This window comes from Pleurodeles waltl, chromosome 6 (assembly GCF_031143425.1).
Source record: "Pleurodeles waltl isolate 20211129_DDA chromosome 6, aPleWal1.hap1.20221129, whole genome shotgun sequence".
Lineage (NCBI taxonomy): Eukaryota > Metazoa > Chordata > Amphibia > Caudata > Salamandridae > Pleurodeles > Pleurodeles waltl.
In genome coordinates, this window is record NC_090445.1 from 81688484 (window position 1) to 81695170 (window position 6687).

General features: G+C 51.5%; 3 non-coding genes across 3 annotated transcripts; all 3 read left to right on the forward strand.

The window, feature by feature from the left end:
- The first annotated feature begins 460 nt into the window (after positions 1 to 460).
- On the forward strand, positions 461 to 533 carry TRNAK-CUU (transfer RNA lysine (anticodon CUU)). Its single transcript has one exon. It is a non-coding gene; the product is annotated as a tRNA-Lys (tRNA).
- A 744-nt stretch (positions 534 to 1277) lies between these two features.
- On the forward strand, positions 1278 to 1350 carry TRNAK-CUU (transfer RNA lysine (anticodon CUU)). Its single transcript has one exon. It is a non-coding gene; the product is annotated as a tRNA-Lys (tRNA).
- A 3899-nt stretch (positions 1351 to 5249) lies between these two features.
- On the forward strand, positions 5250 to 5322 carry TRNAK-UUU (transfer RNA lysine (anticodon UUU)). The gene has a single exon. It is a non-coding gene; the product is annotated as a tRNA-Lys (tRNA).
- Positions 5323 to 6687: the final 1365 nt, after the last annotated feature.

Sequence of the window (6687 nt, forward strand, 5' to 3'; positions counted from 1 at the left end):
AAGTGGAGTTTAAGGTCTCATCCCCGCTGGTGTTATGATTAAAGTAGGTATGAAAACTACTTTATGTCAGCAGCGGGATTTGATCACGGGACTGGGGACGATACGGCTCTAGAATGTGGCACCTTACACCGCTCGGCCATTCCGGCAGCCTGCGTAACACTCCTCTGGAGGCTGACTGCCACCTCGCAAAACAGGGAGAGTTCACACTGTTCTCTACTGGACATTTAAGTATGTGCCCAGAGACAGGTTGAGAGGACAGATGCATGTATGTACCAGAGTGAGCTCCAGAGAGACTGATGGGGACATAAGACTGGGGTAGAGCGAGAGATGGAGAAAGAGAAAGGTGCCTGTGTCGAGTCAGCAGCAGAGAAAATGAAACAAAGGGGCCTCCTGGGATAACCACACACTACTTCCTCACAAAGAACACACAGAGGATGTGTGAAATAACATAGGCACAGCAGCCCGGCTAGCTCAGTCGGTAGAGCATGAGACTCTTAATCTCAGGGTCGTGGGTTCGAGCCCCACGTTGGGTGTGATGCTTTTTATTTAAAGGCCTATACATTTTCGGGTTTAACATTAACTCTCACCTTTTTCAGATATTTTGCTGAGGCTTAAAACTACACACACACACACACATCCTGCAGTTTGCCTCACGATTCCCACAGGACTCCACACAACGCAGCACTTCCCACCCTGGGAGGCGCCGCTGGGAGCGGTCCTAGGCCGACCCTTTCCTACGCCCTTTCCTAGCCTGAGCCGCCCGTGCTTACAGCTAGCTGGGAGTCCGCTCCGGTCCGTCCTATCTCCCCCCCATCCTTTCAAAAAGAGGAGTTTAAGGTCTCAACCCCGCTGGTGTTATGATTAAAGTAGGTATGAAAACTAATTTATGTCGGCAGCGGGAATTGATTACGGGACTGGGGAAGATACTGCTCTTGAATGTGGCACCTTACACCGCTCGGAAATTCCGGCAGCCTCCCGAACACGGCTCTGGAGGCTGACTGCCACCTCGCGAAACAGGGAGAGTTCACACTGTTCTCTACTGGACATTCAAGTATGTGCCCAGAGACAGGTTGAGAGGACAGATGCATGTATGTACCAGAGTGAGCTCCAGAGAGACTGATGGGGACATAAGACTGGGGTAGAGCGAGAGATGGAGAAAGGTGCCTGTGTCGAGTCAGCAGCAGAGAAAATGAAACAAAGGGGCCTCTTGGGATAACCACACACTACTTCCTCACAAAGAACACACAGAGGTTGTGTGAAATACCACAGGCACAGCAGCCCGGCTAGCTCAGTCGGTAGAGCATGAGACTCTTAATCTCAGGGTCGTGGGTTCGAGCCCCACGTTGGGCGTGATGATTTTTAAAGGCTTTTCCATTTTCGGGTTTAACATTAACTCTCACCTTTTTCAGATATTTCGCTGAGGCTTAAAACGACACACACACACACACACACACACACACATCCTGCTGTTTCCCTCACGATTCCCACAGGACTCCACACAACGCAGCACTTCCCGCCCTGGGTGGCGCCGCTGGGAGCGGTCCTAGGCCCAGCCTTTCCTGCGCCCTTTCCTAACCTGTGCTGCCCATGCTTACAGCGAGCTCGGAGTCTGCTCCGGTCCCCCCTGTCCCCCCCATCCTTTCAAAAAGAGGAGTTTAAGGTCTCATCCCCGCTGGTGTTATGATTAAAGTAGGTATGAAAACTACTTTATGTCGGCAGAAGGATTGGATCACGGGACTGGGGAAGATACTGCTATTGAATGTGGCACCTTACACCGCTCGGCCATTCCGGCAGCCTCCAGAACGCGACTCTGGAGGCTGACTGCCACCTCGCGAAACAGGGAGAGTTCACACTGTTCTCTACTGGACATTTAAGTATGTGCCCAGAGACAGGTTGAGAGTACAGATGCATGTATGTACCAGAGTGAGCTCCAGAGAGACTTATGGGGACATAAGAGTGGGGTAGAGCGAGAGCTGGAGAAAGAGAAAGGTGCCTGTGTCGAGTCAGCAGCAGAAAAAATGAAACAAAGGGGCCTCCTGTGATAACCACACACTACTTCCTCACAAAGAACACACAGTGGGTATGTGAAATGACATAGGCACAGCAGCCCGGCTAGCTCAGTCGGTAGACCATGAGACTCTTAATCTCACGGTCGTGGGTTCGAGCCCCACGTTGGGCGTGATGTTTTTTAAAGGCTTCTCCATTTTTGGGTTTAACATTAACTCTCACCTTTTTCAGATATTTTGCTGAGGCTTAAAACTACACACACACACACATCCTGCCGTTTGCCTCACGATTCCCACAGGACTCCACACAACACAGGGGCCTCCTGGGATAACCACACACTACTTCCTCACAAGAAACACACAGAGGGTGTGTGAAATGACATAAACACAGCAACCTGGCTAGCTCGGTCGGTAGAGCATGAGACTCTTAATCTCTGGGTTGTGGGTTTGAGCCCCACGTTGGGCGTGATGCTTTTTAAAGGCTTCTCCATTTTCGGGTTTAACATTAACTCTCACCTTTTTCAGATATTTCGCTGAGGCTTAAAACTACACACACACACATCCTGCAGTTTGCCTCATGATTCCCACAGGACTCCACACAACGCAGCACTTCCCGCCCTGGGAGGCGCCGCTGGGAGTGGTCCTAGGCCGAGCCTTTCCTGCGCCCTTTCCTAGCCTGAGCCGCCCGTGCTTACAGCGATAACCACACACTACTTCCTCATAATTGAACTCACGAGGGTGTGTGAAATCACATAGGCACAGCAGCTTGGCTAGCTCAGTCGTTAGAGCATGAGACTCTCAATCTCAGGGTCTTGGGTTCAAGCCCTATTTTGAGCGTGATGCTTTTTAAAGGCTTCTCCATTTTCGGGTTTAACATTAACTCTCACCTTTTTCAGATATTGAACACAGCTCTGGAGGCTGACTCTCACCTTTTTCAGATATTTCGCTGAGGCTTCAAACTACACACACACACACACACATTCTGCAGTTTGCCTCACGATTCCCACAGGACTCCACACAACGCAGCACTTCCCGCCCAGGGAGGCGACGCTGGGAGCGGTCCGAGGCCGAGCCTTTCCTAGCCTGAGCTGCCCGTGCTTACAGCGAGCTCGGAGTCCGCTCCGGTCCGTCCTGTCCCCCCCCCATCCTTTCAAAAAGAGGAGTTTAAAGTCTCATCCCCGCTGGTGTTATGATTAAAGTAGGTATGAAAACTACTTTATGTCGGCAGCGGGATTTGATCACAGGACTGGGTAAGATACTGCTCTTGAATGTGGCGCCTTACACCACGCAGCCATTCCGGCAGCCTGTGGAACACGGCTTTGGAGGCTGACTGCCACCTCGCGAAACAGGGAGAGTTCACACTGTTCTCTACTGGTCATTTAAGTATGTGCCCAGAGACAGGTTGAGAGGACAGATGCATGTATGTACCAGAGTGAGCTCTAGAGAGACTGATGGGGACATAAGACTGGGGTAGAGCGAGAGATGGAGAAAGAGAAAGGTGCCTGTGTCGAGTCAGCAGCAGAGAAAATGAAACAAAAGGGCCTCCTGGGATAACCACACACTACTTCCTCACAAAGAACACACAGAGGGTGTGTGAAATGACATAGGCACAGCAGCCCGGCTAGCTGAGTCGATAGAACATGAGACTCTTAATCTCAAGGTTGTGGGTTCGAGCCCCACGTTGGGCGTGATGTTTTTTAAAGGCTTCTCCATTTTCGGGTTTAACATTAACTCTCACCTTTTTCAGATATTTCGCTTCGGCTTAAAACTACACACACACACACATCCTGCAGTTTGCCTCACGATTCCCACAGGACTCCACACAACGCAGCACTTCCCGCCCTGGGAGGCGCCGCTGGGAGCGGTCCTAGGCCGAGCCTTTCCTGCGCCCTTTTCTAGCCTGAGCCGCTCGTGCTTACAGCGAGCTCGAAGTCCGCTCCTGTCCATCCTGTCCCCCCCCCATCCTTTCAAAAAGAGGAGTTTAAGGTCTCATCCCCGCGGGTGTTATGATTAAAGTAGGTATGAAAACTACCTTACGTCGGCAGCGGGATTTGATTAGAGGACTGGGGAAGATACTGCTCTTGCATGTGGCACCTTACACCACTCAGCCATTCTGGCAGCCTACGGAACACGGATCTGGAGGCTGACTGCCACCTCGCGAAACAGGGAGAGTTCACACTGTTCTCTACTGGACATTTAAGTATGTGCCCTTGAGACAGGTTGAGAGGACACATGCATGTATGTACCAGAGTGAGCTCCAGAGAGACTGATGGGGACATAAGACTGGGGTAGAGCGAGAGATGGAGAAAGAGAAAGGTGCCTGTGTCGAGTCAGCAGCAGAGAAAATGAAACAAAGGGGCCTCCTGGGATAACCACACACTACTTCCTCACAAAGAACACACAGAGGGTGTGTGAAGTGACGTAGGTACAGCAGCCTGGCTAGCTCAGGCGGTAGAGCATGAGACTCTTAATCTCAGGGTCGTGGGTTCGAGCCCCACGTTGGGTGTAATACTTTTTAAAGGCTTCTACATTTTCGGGTTTAACATTAACTCTCACCTTTTTCAGATATTTCCCTGAGGCTTAAAACTACACACACATCCTGCAGTTTGCCTCACGATTCCCACAGCACTCCACACAACGCAGCACTTCCCGCCCTTGGAGGCGCCGCTGGGAGTGGTCCTAGGCCGAGCCTTTCCTGCGCCCTTTCCTAGCCTGAGCCGCCCGTGCTTACAGCAAGCTCGTAGTCCGCTCCGGTCCGTCCTATCCCCCCCCATCCTTTCAAAAAGAGGAGTTTAAGGTCTCATCCCTGCTGGTGTTATGATTAAAGTATGTATGAAAACTACTTTATTTCGGCAGCGGGATTTTATCACGGGACTGGGGAAAATACTGCTCTTCAATGTGGCGCATTACACCGCTCGGCCATTCCAGCAGCCTCCGGAACATCGCTCTGGAGGCTAACTGCCACCTCGCGAAACAGGGAGAGTTCACACTGTTCTCTACTGGACATTTAAGTATGTGCCCAGAGACAGGTTGAGAGGACAGATGCATGTATGTACCAGAGTGAGCTCCAGAGAGACTGATGGGGACATAAGACTGGGGTAGAGCGAGAGATGGAGAAAGAGGAAGGTGCCTGTGTTGAGTCAGCAGCAGAGAAAATGAAACAAAGGGGCCTCCTGGGATAACCACACAGTACTTCCTCACAAAGAACACACAGAGGGTGTGTGAAATGTCATAGGCACAGCAGCCCGGCTTACTCAGTCGGTAGAGCATGAGACTTTTAATCTCAGGGTCGTGGGTTCGAGCCCCACGTTGGGCGGGATGCTTTTTAAAGGCTTCTCTATTTTCGGGTTAAACATTAACTCTCACCTTTTTCAGATATTTTGCTGAGGCTTAAATCTAAACACACACACACATCCTGCAGTTTGCCTCACGATTCCCACAGGACTCCACACAACGGAGCACTTCTCGCCCTGGGAGGCGCCGCTGGGAACGGTCCTAGGCCGAGCCTTTCCTGCGCCCTTTCCTAGCCTGAGCCGCCCGTGCTTACAGCGAGCTCGGAGTCCGCTTTGGTCCGTCCTGTCCCCCCCATCCTTTCAAAAAGAGGAGTTTAAGGTCTCATCCCCGCTGGTGTTATGATTAAAGTAGGTATGAAAACTATTTTTTGTCAGCAGCGGGATTTGATCACAGGACTGGGGAAGATACTGCTCTTGAATGTGGCACCTTACACTGCTCGGCCATTCTGGCAGCCTCCAGAACACGCCTCTGGAGGCTGACTGCCACCTCGCGAAACAGCGAGAGTTCACACTGTTCTCTACTGGACATTTAAGTATGTGCCCAGAGACAGGTTGAGAGGACAGATGCATGTATGTACCAGAGTGAGCTCCAGAGAGACTGTTGGGGACATAAGACTGGGGTAGAGCGAGAGATGGAGAAAGAGAAAGGTGCCTGTGTCGAGTCAGCAGCAGAGAAAATTAAACAAAGGGGCCTCCTGGGATAACCACACACTACTTCCTTACAAAGAACACACAGAGGGTGTGTGAAATGACAGAGGCACAGCAGCTGGCTAGCTCAGTTGGTAGAACATGAGACTCTTAATCTCAGGGTTGTGGGTTTGAGCCCCATGTTGGGCGTGATGCTTTTTAAAGGCTTCTCCATTTTCGCTTTTAGTATTAACTCTCACCTTTTTTAGATATTTCACGGAGGCTTAAAACTACACACACACACATCCTGCAGTTTGCCTCACGATTCCCACAGGACTCCACACAACGCAGCACTTCCCGCCCTGGGAGGCGCAGCTGGGAGCAGTCCTAGGCCGAGCCTTTCCTGCGCCCTTTCCTAGCCTGAGCCGCCCGTGCTTACAGCGAGGTCGGAGTCCGCTCCGGTCCGTCCTGTCCCTCCCCCCCATCCTTTCAAAAAGAGGAGCTTAAGGTCTCATCCCCGCTGGTGTTATGATTAAAGTAGGTATGAACACTGCTTTATGTCAGCAGCGGGATTTGATTACAGGACTGGGTAAGATACTGCTCTTGCATGTGGCGCCTTACACCGCTCAGCCATTCCGGCAGCCTCCGGAACATGCCTCTGGAGGCTGACTGCCACCTTGCGAAACAGGGAGAGTTCACACTGTTCTCTACTGGACATTTAAGTATGTGCCCAGAGACAGGTTGAGAGGACAGATGCATGT